A 13,355-nucleotide genomic window follows, 5' to 3' on the forward strand; every position below is an offset into this window, starting at 1 on the left:
TTTCAGGGGTTTCGCTTGACATTTGCCGAGTGTCAAACACTCCTAAAGTTGTTTGTGTTTGGCCGAAATAGCTCAGTTGGGAGAGCGTTAGACTGAAGATCTAAAGGTCCCTGGTTCGATCCCGGGTTTCGGCAACAAAGTTTTTCTTCACTGTTTACATTTTAAGGAGAAAATGAACAAAGCACATGGGCTGATGACTTAAAGAAAATGAAAAAAGACCTAAAAATCTTAACTATCTACAGAAAATAAAATGTTGAAAAGATAAGAAATGGGAGCTTTTCCTTTTGAGCAAATTATTATTTTTTTTTAATTTTTCCTCTATTTTGTTTATTTCCATTTCACTAAGCTGTAAGAGGATTTAGTGGGAACCGGATAGCTGATACAGGCATCATGTATCAGACACTAGCTGAATGATTTCAGCCATGTATGTTTGACTATGAAATGCTGTGGTGTATATGAATTCATTGTGAGAAGTAATTTCTAAAATGGGGTCACTTTGGGGGGGGGGGTTTCTGCTGTTTTGGTACGTTTGGTACTCTGAAAATTTTACCGCAAACTATTCTTGCAAAATCTGCATTCCAAAACCCGAATAGTGCTCTTATTTTCAAAGCCCTGCTGTGTGGCCAAATGGTAGTTTCTGAAGAAATATGATGCATCACCGCATTTTGTGAGAAATCTAACATTCCTAACATCCTAACAAAATAAAAGGAGGTTTGAAAATTAATGCTGACAAAAAGTACACACATGAAAAATGCTATTTATTAATGTTTTTGTGTGTTGCGACAAGTTGGTTTAAGGGTATAAGCAGTCAAAGAATAAAAATGACTAATATTTCAAAATTTTAAGCAAACTTTAGATATTTTCACAGAAAAAAACTAAAAGTTTATTGACCTAAATTTACAGTTAATGTAAAGTACAATGTGTCACAAAAAACACTTTCAGAATTACGGGGATATGTAGAAGCATTCCAGAGTTATTACTGCATAAAGTGATACATGTCATATTTTTTAACAAATGGGGCTTGGCCTTTTAGCTCAAAATAGGCTTGATAACTAATAGTTTAAACAAATGTATAGAAATAAAAACTGTAATATTAATTATTTTAAAATAATTTTCAATGACAATTGATGGTCATATTTCTGCTGACTAATTTGGAAAGAGTTAAGGTACAAAATCCACAAGAATTCAGGATGGCCGAGCGGTCTAAGGCGCTGCGTTCAAGTCGCAGTCTCTCTTGGAGGCGTGGGTTCAAATCCCACTTCTGACATCACCTTTTCGTTTCATGAAACTATACAGATTCCCTTCAGTTATTGATTAGATGGGGATCAAACCAAACTTAGCAATGATCCTTAAAAAACCTGATCCCAAAGTTATGACTACCTGGGAGTTTTTGGGGTGAATCTGAAATTGTCATCTATAAACGGAACTCTAGGATTTTGAAATAGGTTTTATGTGCATATGTTAGCTGTCTTGGCACCATAAAAATACTATGGGCGGTGAATGGGGAGGATTATTTCACCTCTTTGTGTTCTCTTTCCCTATTAGGTCGGAGATTCCACATCCTATGGGGCTGTTCTGGGAGATTTCTATAAACTGAATTGCAGGTAAGTCTAATTTCATATTTGTTTACCTCATTCCTCAATAGACCATAACAGTACTTAATAAACAAAAGCTGAAAAAGTAGGTAATCATAGAATAAAAAGTCTGAAATGCGCATGCGATACTGACATCTAAGTTTCAGCACATTTTGGGACAAACGTTTTCAAGATTGAAAGTTAACAATCATTAAAATATTTTCTCTAAATTTTTGTCTCCTTTTTTGCTCCAATTATTTGCATCTAATATCAAATAAAACTTGATGTAACATTATGCATGCACATTGTGTTCTATGTGCAACCATCACCTGTCTCATAAACACAGGGTTAGAATGAACGTGATGAATAGAGTCAAATTGGAAATGTAAAAAAATCTGTCAAAATTGCATTTTTTTTCTACTCATTCACAAAGAGTTAATGAAAGTTATTAAACATGTACAACAAAATGGCAGGAGTTTCAAATAGAAATCATGCTGCAAAAACTAGTCAAAGCAAAAATAAAAATATACATTTTCAGGGGTTTCGCTTGACATTTGCCGAGTGTCAAACACTCCTAAAGTTGTTTGTGTTTGGCCGAAATAGCTCAGTTGGGAGAGCGTTAGACTGAAGATCTAAAGGTCCCTGGTTCGATCCCGGGTTTCGGCAACAAAGTTTTTCTTCACTGTTTACATTTTAAGGAGAAAATGAACAAAGCACATGGGCTGATGACTTAAAGAAAATGAAAAAAGACCTAAAAATCTTAACTATCTACAGAAAATAAAATGTTGAAAAGATAAGAAATGGGAGCTTTTCCTTTTGAGCAAATTATTATTTTTTTTTAATTTTTCCTCTATTTTGTTTATTTCCATTTCACTAAGCTGTAAGAGGATTTAGTGGGAACCGGATAGCTGATACAGGCATCATGTATCAGACACTAGCTGAATGATTTCAGCCATGTATGTTTGACTATGAAATGCTGTGGTGTATATGAATTCATTGTGAGAAGTAATTTCTAAAATGGGGTCACTTTGGGGGGGGGTTTCTGCTGTTTTGGTACGTTTGGTACTCTGAAAATTTTACCGCAAACTATTCTTGCAAAATCTGCATTCCAAAACCCGAATAGTGCTCTTATTTTCAAAGCCCTGCTGTGTGGCCAAATGGTAGTTTCTGAAGAAATATGATGCATCACCGCATTTTGTGAGAAATCTAACATTCCTAACATCCTAACAAAATAAAAGGAGGTTTGAAAATTAATGCTGACAAAAAGTACACACATGAAAAATGCTATTTATTAATGTTTTTGTGTGTTGCGACAAGTTGGTTTAAGGGTATAAGCAGTCAAAGAATAAAAATGACTAATATTTCAAAATTTTAAGCAAACTTTAGATATTTTCACAGAAAAAAACTAAAAGTTTATTGACCTAAATTTACAGTTAATGTAAAGTACAATGTGTCACAAAAAACACTTTCAGAATTACGGGGATATGTAGAAGCATTCCAGAGTTATTACTGCATAAAGTGATACATGTCATATTTTTTAACAAATGGGGCTTGGCCTTTTAGCTCAAAATAGGCTTGATAACTAATAGTTTAAACAAATGTATAGAAATAAAAACTGTAATATTAATTATTTTAAAATAATTTTCAATGACAATTGATGGTCATATTTCTGCTGACTAATTTGGAAAGAGTTAAGGTACAAAATCCACAAGAATTCAGGATGGCCGAGCGGTCTAAGGCGCTGCGTTCAAGTCGCAGTCTCTCTTGGAGGCGTGGGTTCAAATCCCACTTCTGACATCACCTTTTCGTTTCATGAAACTATACAGATTCCCTTCAGTTATTGATTAGATGGGGATCAAACCAAACTTAGCAATGATCCTTAAAAAACCTGATCCCAAAGTTATGACTACCTGGGAGTTTTTGGGGTGAATCTGAAATTGTCATCTATAAACGGAACTCTAGGATTTTGAAATAGGTTTTATGTGCATATGTTAGCTGTCTTGGCACCATAAAAATACTATGGGCGGTGAATGGGGAGGATTATTTCACCTCTTTGTGTTCTCTTTCCCTATTAGGTCGGAGATTCCACATCCTATGGGGCTGTTCTGGGAGATTTCTATAAACTGAATTGCAGGTAAGTCTAATTTCATATTTGTTTACCTCATTCCTCAATAGACCATAACAGTACTTAATAAACAAAAGCTGAAAAAGTAGGTAATCATAGAATAAAAAGTCTGAAATGCGCATGCGATACTGACATCTAAGTTTCAGCACATTTTGGGACAAACGTTTTCAAGATTGAAAGTTAACAATCATTAAAATATTTTCTCTAAATTTTTGTCTCCTTTTTTGCTCCAATTATTTGCATCTAATATCAAATAAAACTTGATGTAACATTATGCATGCACATTGTGTTCTATGTGCAACCATCACCTGTCTCATAAACACAGGGTTAGAATGAACGTGATGAATAGAGTCAAATTGGAAATGTAAAAAAATCTGTCAAAATTGCATTTTTTTTCTACTCATTCACAAAGAGTTAATGAAAGTTATTAAACATGTACAACAAAATGGCAGGAGTTTCAAATAGAAATCATGCTGCAAAAACTAGTCAAAGCAAAAATAAAAATATACATTTTCAGGGGTTTCGCTTGACATTTGCCGAGTGTCAAACACTCCTAAAGTTGTTTGTGTTTGGCCGAAATAGCTCAGTTGGGAGAGCGTTAGACTGAAGATCTAAAGGTCCCTGGTTCGATCCCGGGTTTCGGCAACAAAGTTTTTCTTCACTGTTTACATTTTAAGGAGAAAATGAACAAAGCACATGGGCTGATGACTTAAAGAAAATGAAAAAAGACCTAAAAATCTTAACTATCTACAGAAAATAAAATGTTGAAAAGATAAGAAATGGGAGCTTTTCCTTTTGAGCAAATTATTATTTTTTTTTAATTTTTCCTCTATTTTGTTTATTTCCATTTCACTAAGCTGTAAGAGGATTTAGTGGGAACCGGATAGCTGATACAGGCATCATGTATCAGACACTAGCTGAATGATTTCAGCCATGTATGTTTGACTATGAAATGCTGTGGTGTATATGAATTCATTGTGAGAAGTAATTTCTAAAATGGGGTCAATTTGGGGGGGGGGTTTCTGCTGTTTTGGTACGTTTGGTACTCTGAAAATTTTACCGCAAACCATTCTTGCAAAATCTGCATTCCAAAACCCGAATAGTGCTCTTATCTTCAAAACCCTGCTGTGTGGCCAAATGGTAGTTTCTGAAGAAATATGATGCATCACCGCATTTTGTGAGAAATCTAACATTTCTAACATCCTAACAAAATAAAAGGAGGATTGAAAATTAATGCTGACAAAAAGTACACACATGAAAAATGCTATTTATTAATGTTTTTGTGTGTTGCGACAAGTTGGTTTAAGGGTATAAGCAGTCAAAGAACAAAAATGACTAATATTTCAAAATTTTAAGCAAACTTTAGATATTTTCACAGAAAAAAAACTAAAAGTTTATTGACCTAAATTTACAGTTAATGTAAAGTACAATGTGTCACAAAAAACACTTTCAGAATTACGGGGATATGTAGAAGCATTCCAGAGTTATTACTGCATAAAGTGATACATGTCATATTTTTTAACAAATGGGGCTTGGCCTTTTAGCTCAAAATAGGCTTGATAACTAATAGTTTAAACAAATGTATAGAAATAAAAACTGTAATATTAATTATTTTAAAATAATTTTCAATGACAATTGATGGTCATATTTCTGCTGACTAATTTGGAAAGAGTTAAGGTACAAAATCCGCCAGAAGTCAGGATGGCCGAGCGGTCTAAGGCGCTGCGTTTAGGTCACAGTCTCTCTTGGAGGCGTGGGTTCAAATCCCACTTCTGACATCACCTTTTCGTTTCATGAAACTATACAGATTCCCTTCAGTTATTGATTAGATGGGGCTTAAACCAAACTTAGCAATGGGCCTTAAAAAACCTGATCCCAAAGTTATGACTACCTGGGAGTTTTTGGGGTGAATCTGAAATTGTCATCTATAAACGGAACTCTAGGATTGTGAAATAGGTTTTATGTGCATATGTTAGCTGTCTTGGCACCATAAAAATACTATGGGCGGTGAATGGGGAGGATTATTTCACCTCTTTGTGTTCTCTTTCCCTATTAGGTCGGAGATTCCACATCCTATGGGGCTGTTCTGGGAGATTTCTATAAACTGAATTGCAGGTAAGTCTAATTTCATATTTGTTTACCTCATTCCTCAATAGACCATAACAGTACTTAATAAACAAAAGCTGAAAAAGTAGGTAATCATAGATTAAAAAGTCTGAAATGCGCATGCGATACTGACATCTAAGTTTCAGCACATTTTGGGACAAACGTTTTCACATTGAAAGTTAACAATCATTAAAATATTTTCTCTAAATTTTTGTCTCCTTTTTTGCTCCAATTATTTGCATCTAATATCAAATAAAACTTGATGTAACATTATGCATGCACATTGTGTTTTATGTGCAACCATCACCTGTCTCATAAACACAGGGTTAGAATGAACATGATGAATAGAGTCAAATTGGAAATGTAAAAAAATCTGTCAAAATTGCATTTTTTTTCTACTCATTCACATAGAGTTAATGAAAGTTATTAAACATGTACAACAAAATGGCAGGAGTTTCAAATAGAAATCATGCTGCAAAAACTAGTCAAAGCAAAAATAAAAATATACATTTTCAGGGGTTTCGCTTGACATTTGCCGAGTGTCAAACACTCCTAAAGTTGTTTGTGTTTGGCCGAAATAGCTCAGTTGTGAGAGCGTTAGACTGAAGATCTAAAGGTCCCTGGTTCGATCCCGGGTTTCGGCAACATAATTTTTCTTCACTGTTTACATTTTAAGGAGAAAATGAACAAAGCACATGGGCTGATGACTGAAAGAAAATGAAAAAAGGCCTAAAAATCTTAACTATCTACAGAAAATAAAATGTTGAAAAGATGAGAAATGGGAGCTTTTCCTTTTGAGCAAATTATTATTTTTTTTAATTTTTCCTCTATTTTGTTTATTTCCATTTCACTAAGCTGTAAGAGGATTTAATGGGAACCGGATAGCTGATACAGGCATCATGTATCAGACACTAGCTGAATGATTTCAGCCATGTATGTTTGACTATGAAATGCTGTGGTGTATATGGATTCATTGTGAGAAGTAATTTCTAAAATGGGGTCACTTTGGGGGGTTTCTGCTGTTTTTGGTATGTTTGGTACTCTGAAAATTTTACCGCAAACTATTCTTGCAAAATCTGCATTCCAAAACCCGAATGGTGCTCTTATTTTCAAAGCCCTGCTGTGTGGCCAAATGGTAGTTTCTGAAGAAATATGATGCATCACCGCATTTTGTGAGAAATCTAACATATCTAACATCCTAACAAAATAAAAGGAGGTTTGAAAATTAATGCTGACAAAAAGTACACACATGAAAAATGCTATTTATTAATGTTTTTGTGTGTTGCGACAAGTTGGTTAAGGTACAAAATCCACAAGAAGTCAGGATGGCCGAGCGGTCTAAGGCGCTGCGTTCAGGTTGCAGTCTCTCTTGGAGGCGTGGGTTCAAATCCCACTTCTGACATCACCTTTTCGTTTCATGAAACTATACAGATTCCCTTCAGTTATTGATTAGATGGGGCTCAAACCAAACTTAGCAATGGGCCTTAAAAAACCTGATCCCAAAGTTATGACTACCTGGGAGTTTTTGGGGTGAATCTGAAATTGTCATCTATAAACGGAACTCTAGGATTGTGAAATAGGTTTTATGTGCATATGTTAGCTGTCTTGGCACCATAAAAATACTATGGGCGGTGAATGGGGAGGATTATTTCACCTCTTTGTGTTCTCTTTCCCTATTAGGTCGGAGATTCCACATCCTATGGGGCTGTTCTGGGAGATTTCTATAAACTGAATTGCAGGTAAGTCTAATTTCATATTTGTTTACCTCATTCCTCAATAGACCATAACAGTACTTAATAAACAAAAGCTGAAAAAGTAGGTAATCATAGATTAAAAGTCTGAAATGCGCATGCGATACTGACATCTAAGTTTCAGCACATTTTGGGACAAACGTTTTCACATTGAAAGTTAACAATCATTAAAATATTTTCTCTAAATTTTTGTCTCCTTTTTTGCTCCAATTATTTGCATCTAATATCAAATAAAACTTGATGTAACATTATGCATGCACATTGTGTTTTATGTGCAACCATCACCTGTCTCATAAACACAGGGTTAGAATGAACATGATGAATAGAGTCAAATTGGAAATGTAAAAAAATCTGTCAAAATTGCATTTTTTTTCTACTCATTCACAAAGAGTTAATGAAAGTTATTAAACATGTAAAACAAAATGGCAGGAGTTTCAAATAGAAATCATGCTGCAAAAACTAGTCAAAGCAAAAATAAAAATATACATTTTCAGGGGTTTCGCTTGACATTTGCCGAGTATCAAACACTCTTAAAGTTGTTTGTGTTTGGCCGAAATAGCTCAGTTGGGAGAGCGTTAGACTGAAGATCTAAAGGTCCCTGGTTCGATCCAAGGTTTCCGCAACATAATTTTTCTTCACTGTTTACATTTTAAGGAGAAAATGAACAAAGCACATGGGCTGATGACTGAAAGAAAATGAAAAAAGGCCTAAAAATCTTAACTATCTACAGAAAATAAAATGTTGAAAAGATGAGAAATGGGAGCTTTTCCTTTTGAGCAAATTATTATTTTTTTTAATTTTTCCTCTATTTTGTTTATTTCCATTTCACTAAGCTGTAAGAGGATTTAATGGGAACCGGATAGCTGATACAGGCATCATGTATCAGACACTAGCTGAATGATTTCAGCCATGTATGTTTGACTATGAAATGCTGTGGTGTATATGGATTCATTGTGAGAAGTAATTTCTAAAATGGGGTCACTTTGGGGGGGGGGGTTTCTGCTGTTTTTGGTATGTTTGGTACCCAGAAAATTTTACCGCAAACTATTCTTGCAAAATCTGCATTCCAAAACCCGAATGGTGCTCTTATTTTCAAAGCCCTGCTGTGTGGCCAAATGGTAGTTTCTGAAGAAATATGATGCATCACCGCATTTTGTGAGAAATCTAACATTTCTAACATCCTAACAAAATAAAAGGAGGTTTGAAAATTAATGCTGACAAAAAGTCCACACATGAAAAATGCTATTTATTAATGTTTTTGTGTGTTGCGACAAGTTGGTTTAAGGGTATAAGCAGTCAAAGAATAAAAATGACTAATATTTCAAAATTTTAAGCAAACTTTAGATATTTTCACAGAAAAAAACTAAAAGTTTATTGACCTAAATTTACAGTTAATGTAAAGTACAATGTGTCACAAAAAACACTTTCAGAATTACGGGGATATGTAGAAGCATTCCAGAGTTATTACTGCATAAGGTGATACATGTCATATTTTTTAACAAATGGGGCTTGGCCTTTTAGCTCAAAATAGGCTTTATAACTAATAGTTTAAACAAGTGTATAGAAATAAAAACTGTAATATTAATTATTTTAAAATAATTTTCAATGACAATTGATGGTCATATTTCTGCTGACTAATTTGGAAAGAGTTAAGGTACAAAATCTACAAGAAGTCAGGATGGCCGAGCGGTCTAAGGCGCTGCGTTCAGGTCGCAGTCTCTCTTGGAGGCGTGGGTTCAAATCCCACTTCTGACATCACCTTTTCGTTTCATGAAACTATACAGATTCCCTTCAGTTATTGATTAGATGGGGCTCAAACCAAACTTAGCAATGGGCCTTAAAAAACCTGATCCCAAAGTTATGACTACCTGGGAGTTTTTGGGGTGAATCTGAAATTGTCATCTATAAACGGAACTCTAGGATTGTGAAATAGGTTTTATGTGCATATGTTAGCTGTCTTGGCACCATAAAAATACTATGGGCGGTGAATGGGGAGGATTATTTCACCTCTTTGTGTTCTCTTTCCCTATTAGGTCGGAGATTCCACATCCTATGGGGCTGTTCTGGGAGATTTCTATAAACTGAATTGCAGGTAAGTCTAATTTCATATTTGTTTACCTCATTCCTCAATAGACCATAACAGTACTTAATAAACAAAAGCTGAAAAAGTAGGTAATCATAGATTAAAAAGTCTGAAATGCGCATGCGATACTGACATCTAAGTTTCAGCACATTTTGGGACAAACGTTTTCACATTGAAAGTTAACAATCATTAAAATATTTTCTCTAAATTTTTGTCTCCTTTTTTGCTCCAATTATTTGCATCTAATATCAAATAAAACTTGATGTAACATTATGCATGCACATTGTGTTTTATGTGCAACCATTACCTGTCTCATAAACACAGGGTTAGAATAAACGTGATGAATAGAGTCAAATTGGAAATGTAAAAAAATCTGTCAAAATTGCATTTTTTTCTACTCATTCACAAAGAGTTAATGAAAGTTATTAAACATGTACAACAAAATGGCAGGAGTTTCAAATAGAAATCATGCTGCAAAAACTAGTCAAAGCAATAATAAAAATATACATTTTCAGAGGTTTTGCTTGACATTTGCCGAGTGTCAAACACTCCTAAAGTTGTTTGTGTTTGGCCGAAATAGCTCAGTTGGGAGAGCGTTAGACTGAAGATCTAAAGGTTCCTGGTTCGATCCCGGCTTTCGGCAACATAATTTTTCTTCACTGTTTACATTTTAAGGAGAAAAAGAACAAAGCACATGGGCTGATGACTTAAAGAAAATGAAAAAAGGCCTAAAAATCTTAACTATCTACAGAAAATAAAATGTTGAAAAGATGAGAAATGGGAGCTTTTCCTTTTGAGCAAATTATTATTTTTTTTAATTTTTCCTCTATTTTGTTTATTTCCATTTCACTAAGCTGTAAGAGGATTTAATGGGAACCGCATAGCTGATACAGGCATCATGTATCAGACACTAGCTGAATGATTTCAGCCATGTATGTTTGACTATGAAATGCTGTGGTGTATATGAATTCATTGTGAGAAGTAATTTCTAAAATGGGGTCAGTTTGGGGGGGGTTTCTGCTGTTTTGGTACGTTTGGTAATCTGAAAATTTTACCGCAAACTATTCTTGCAAAATCTGCATTCCAAAACCCGAATAGTGCTCTTATTTTCAAAACCCTGCTGTGTGGCCAAATGGTAGTTTCTGAAGAAATATGATGCATCACCGCATTTTGTGAGAAATCTAACATTTCTAACATCCTAACAAAATAAAAGGAGGATTGAAAATTAATGCTGACAAAAAGTACACACATGAAAAATGCTATTTATTAACGTTTTTGTGTGTTGCGACAAGTTGGTTAAGGTACAAAATCCACAAGAAGTCAGGATGGCCGAGCGGTCTAAGGCGCTGCGTTCAGTTCGCAGTCTCTCTTGGAGGCGTGGGTTCAAATCCCACTTCTGACATCACCTTTTCGTTTCATGAAACTATACAGATTCCCTTCAGTTATTGATTAGATGGGGCTCAAACCAAACTTAGCAATGGGCCTTAAAAAACCTGATCCCAAAGTTATGACTACCTGGGAGTTTTTGGGGTGAATCTGAAATTGTCATCTATAAACGGAACTCTAGGATTGTGAAATAGGTTTTATGTGCATATGTTAGCTGTCTTGGCACCATAAAAATACTATGGGCGGTGAATGGGGAGGATTATTTCACCTCTTTGTGTTCTCTTTCCCTATTAGGTCGGAGATTCCACATCCTATGGGGCTGTTCTGGGAGATTTCTATAAACTGAATTGCAGGTAAGTCTAATTTCATATTTGTTTACCTCATTCCTCAATAGACCATAACAGTACTTAATAAACAAAAGCTGAAAAAGTAGGTAATCATAGATTAAAAAGTCTGAAATGCGCATGCGATACTGACATCTAAGTTTCAGCACATTTTGGGACAAACGTTTTCACATTGAAAGTTAACAATCATTAAAATATTTTCTCTAAATTTTTGTCTCCTTTTTTGCTCCAATTATTTGCATCTAATATCAAATAAAACTTGATGTAACATTATGCATGCACATTGTGTTTTATGTGCAACCATCACCTGTCTCATAAACACAGGGTTAGAATGAACATGATGAATAGAGTCAAATTGGAAATGTAAAAAAATCTGTCAAAATTGCATTTTTTTTCTACTCATTCACAAAGAGTTAATGAAAGTTATTAAACATGTACAACAAAATGGCAGGAGTTTCAAATAGAAATCATGCTGCAAAAACTAGTCAAAGCAAAAATAAAAATATACATTTTCAGGGGTTTCGCTTGACATTTGCCGAGTGTCAAACACTCTTAAAGCTGTTTGTGTTTGGCCGAAATAGCTCAGTTGGGAGAGCGTTAGACTGAAGATCTAAAGGTCCCTGGTTCGATCCCGGGTTTCGGCAACATAATTTTTCTTCACTGTTTACATTTTAAGGAGAAAATGAACAAAGCACATGGGCTGATGACTGAAAGAAAATGAAAAAAGGCCTAAAAATCTTAACTATCTACAGAAAATAAAATGTTGAAAAGATGAGAAATGGGAGCTTTTCCTTTTGAGCAAATTATTATTCTTTTTAATTTTTCCTCTATTTTGTTTATTTCCATTTCACTAAGCTGTAAGAGGATTTAATGGGAACCGGATAGCTGATACAGGCATCATGTATCAGACACTAGCTGAATGATTTCAGCCATGTATGTTTGACTATGAAATGCTGTGGTGTATATGGATTCATTGTGAGAAGTAATTTCTAAAATGGGGTCACTTTGGGGGGGGTTTCTGCTGTTTTTGGTATGTTTGGTACTCTGAAAATTTTACCGCAAACTATTCTTGCAAAATCTGCAATCCAGAACCCGAATGGTGCTCTTATTTTCAAAGCCCTGCTGTGTGGCCAAATGATAGTTTCTGAAGAAATATGATGCATCACCGCATTTTGTGAGAAATCTAACATTTCTAACATCTTAACAAAATAAAAGGAGGTTTGAAAATTAATGCTGACAAAAAGTACACACATGAAAAATGCTATTTATTAATGTTTTTGTGTGTTGCGACAAGTTGGTTAAGGTACAAAATCCACAAGAAGTCAGGATGGCCGAGCGGTCTAAGGCGCTGCGTTCAGGTCGCAGTCTCTCTTGGAGGCGTGGGTTCAAATCCCACTTCAGACATCACCTTTTCGTTTCATGAAACTATACAGATTCCCTTCAGTTATTGATTAGATGGGGCTCAAACCAAACTTAGCAATGGGCCTTAAAAAACCTGATCCCAAAGTTATGACTACCTGGGAGTTTTTGGGGTGAATCTGAAATTGTCATCTATAAACGGAACTCTAGGATTGTGAAATAGGTTTTATGTGCATATGTTAGCTGTCTTGGCACCATAAAAATACTATGGGCGGTGAATGGGGAGGATTATTTCACCTCTTTGTGTTTTCTTTCCCTATTAGGTCGGAGATTCCACATCCTATGGGGCTGTTCTGGGAGATTTCTATAAACTGAATTGCAGGTAAGTCTAATTTCATATTTGTTTACCTCATTCCTCAATAGACCATAACAGTACTTAATAAACAAAAGCTGAAAAAGTAGGTAATCATAGATTAAAAAGTCTGAAATGCGCATGCGATACTGACATCTAAGTTTCAGCACATTTTGGGACAAACGTTTTCACATTGAAAGTTAACAATCATTAAAATATTTTCTCTAAATTTTTGTCTCCTTTTTTGCTCCAATTATTTGCATCTAATATCAAAT

The 13,355-nt window shown here is 34.9% G+C and overlaps 11 non-coding genes across 11 annotated transcripts; all 11 read left to right on the plus strand.

The window, feature by feature from the left end:
* Positions 1-61: 61 nt before the first annotated feature.
* On the plus strand, positions 62-134 carry TRNAF-GAA (transfer RNA phenylalanine (anticodon GAA)). The gene has a single exon. It is a non-coding gene; the product is annotated as a tRNA-Phe (tRNA).
* Positions 135-1,184: 1,050 nt separating this feature from the next.
* Positions 1,185-1,267, plus strand: TRNAL-CAA (transfer RNA leucine (anticodon CAA)). The gene has a single exon. It is a non-coding gene; the product is annotated as a tRNA-Leu (tRNA).
* Positions 1,268-2,167: 900 nt separating this feature from the next.
* Positions 2,168-2,240, plus strand: TRNAF-GAA (transfer RNA phenylalanine (anticodon GAA)). The gene has a single exon. It is a non-coding gene; the product is annotated as a tRNA-Phe (tRNA).
* A 1,048-nt stretch (positions 2,241-3,288) lies between these two features.
* TRNAL-CAA (transfer RNA leucine (anticodon CAA)) lies at positions 3,289-3,371 on the plus strand. Its single transcript has one exon. It is a non-coding gene; the product is annotated as a tRNA-Leu (tRNA).
* Positions 3,372-4,271: 900 nt separating this feature from the next.
* TRNAF-GAA (transfer RNA phenylalanine (anticodon GAA)) lies at positions 4,272-4,344 on the plus strand. The gene has a single exon. It is a non-coding gene; the product is annotated as a tRNA-Phe (tRNA).
* A 2,032-nt stretch (positions 4,345-6,376) lies between these two features.
* On the plus strand, positions 6,377-6,449 carry TRNAF-GAA (transfer RNA phenylalanine (anticodon GAA)). Its single transcript has one exon. It is a non-coding gene; the product is annotated as a tRNA-Phe (tRNA).
* A 675-nt stretch (positions 6,450-7,124) lies between these two features.
* TRNAL-CAG (transfer RNA leucine (anticodon CAG)) lies at positions 7,125-7,207 on the plus strand. The gene has a single exon. It is a non-coding gene; the product is annotated as a tRNA-Leu (tRNA).
* Positions 7,208-9,228: 2,021 nt separating this feature from the next.
* On the plus strand, positions 9,229-9,311 carry TRNAL-CAG (transfer RNA leucine (anticodon CAG)). The gene has a single exon. It is a non-coding gene; the product is annotated as a tRNA-Leu (tRNA).
* Positions 9,312-10,209: 898 nt separating this feature from the next.
* TRNAF-GAA (transfer RNA phenylalanine (anticodon GAA)) lies at positions 10,210-10,282 on the plus strand. The gene has a single exon. It is a non-coding gene; the product is annotated as a tRNA-Phe (tRNA).
* Positions 10,283-10,958: 676 nt separating this feature from the next.
* Positions 10,959-11,041, plus strand: TRNAL-CAG (transfer RNA leucine (anticodon CAG)). Its single transcript has one exon. It is a non-coding gene; the product is annotated as a tRNA-Leu (tRNA).
* Positions 11,042-11,940: 899 nt separating this feature from the next.
* TRNAF-GAA (transfer RNA phenylalanine (anticodon GAA)) lies at positions 11,941-12,013 on the plus strand. Its single transcript has one exon. It is a non-coding gene; the product is annotated as a tRNA-Phe (tRNA).
* Positions 12,014-13,355: the final 1,342 nt, after the last annotated feature.

Source organism: Ranitomeya imitator, chromosome 10, assembly GCF_032444005.1.
Source record: "Ranitomeya imitator isolate aRanImi1 chromosome 10, aRanImi1.pri, whole genome shotgun sequence".
Lineage (NCBI taxonomy): Eukaryota > Metazoa > Chordata > Amphibia > Anura > Dendrobatidae > Ranitomeya > Ranitomeya imitator.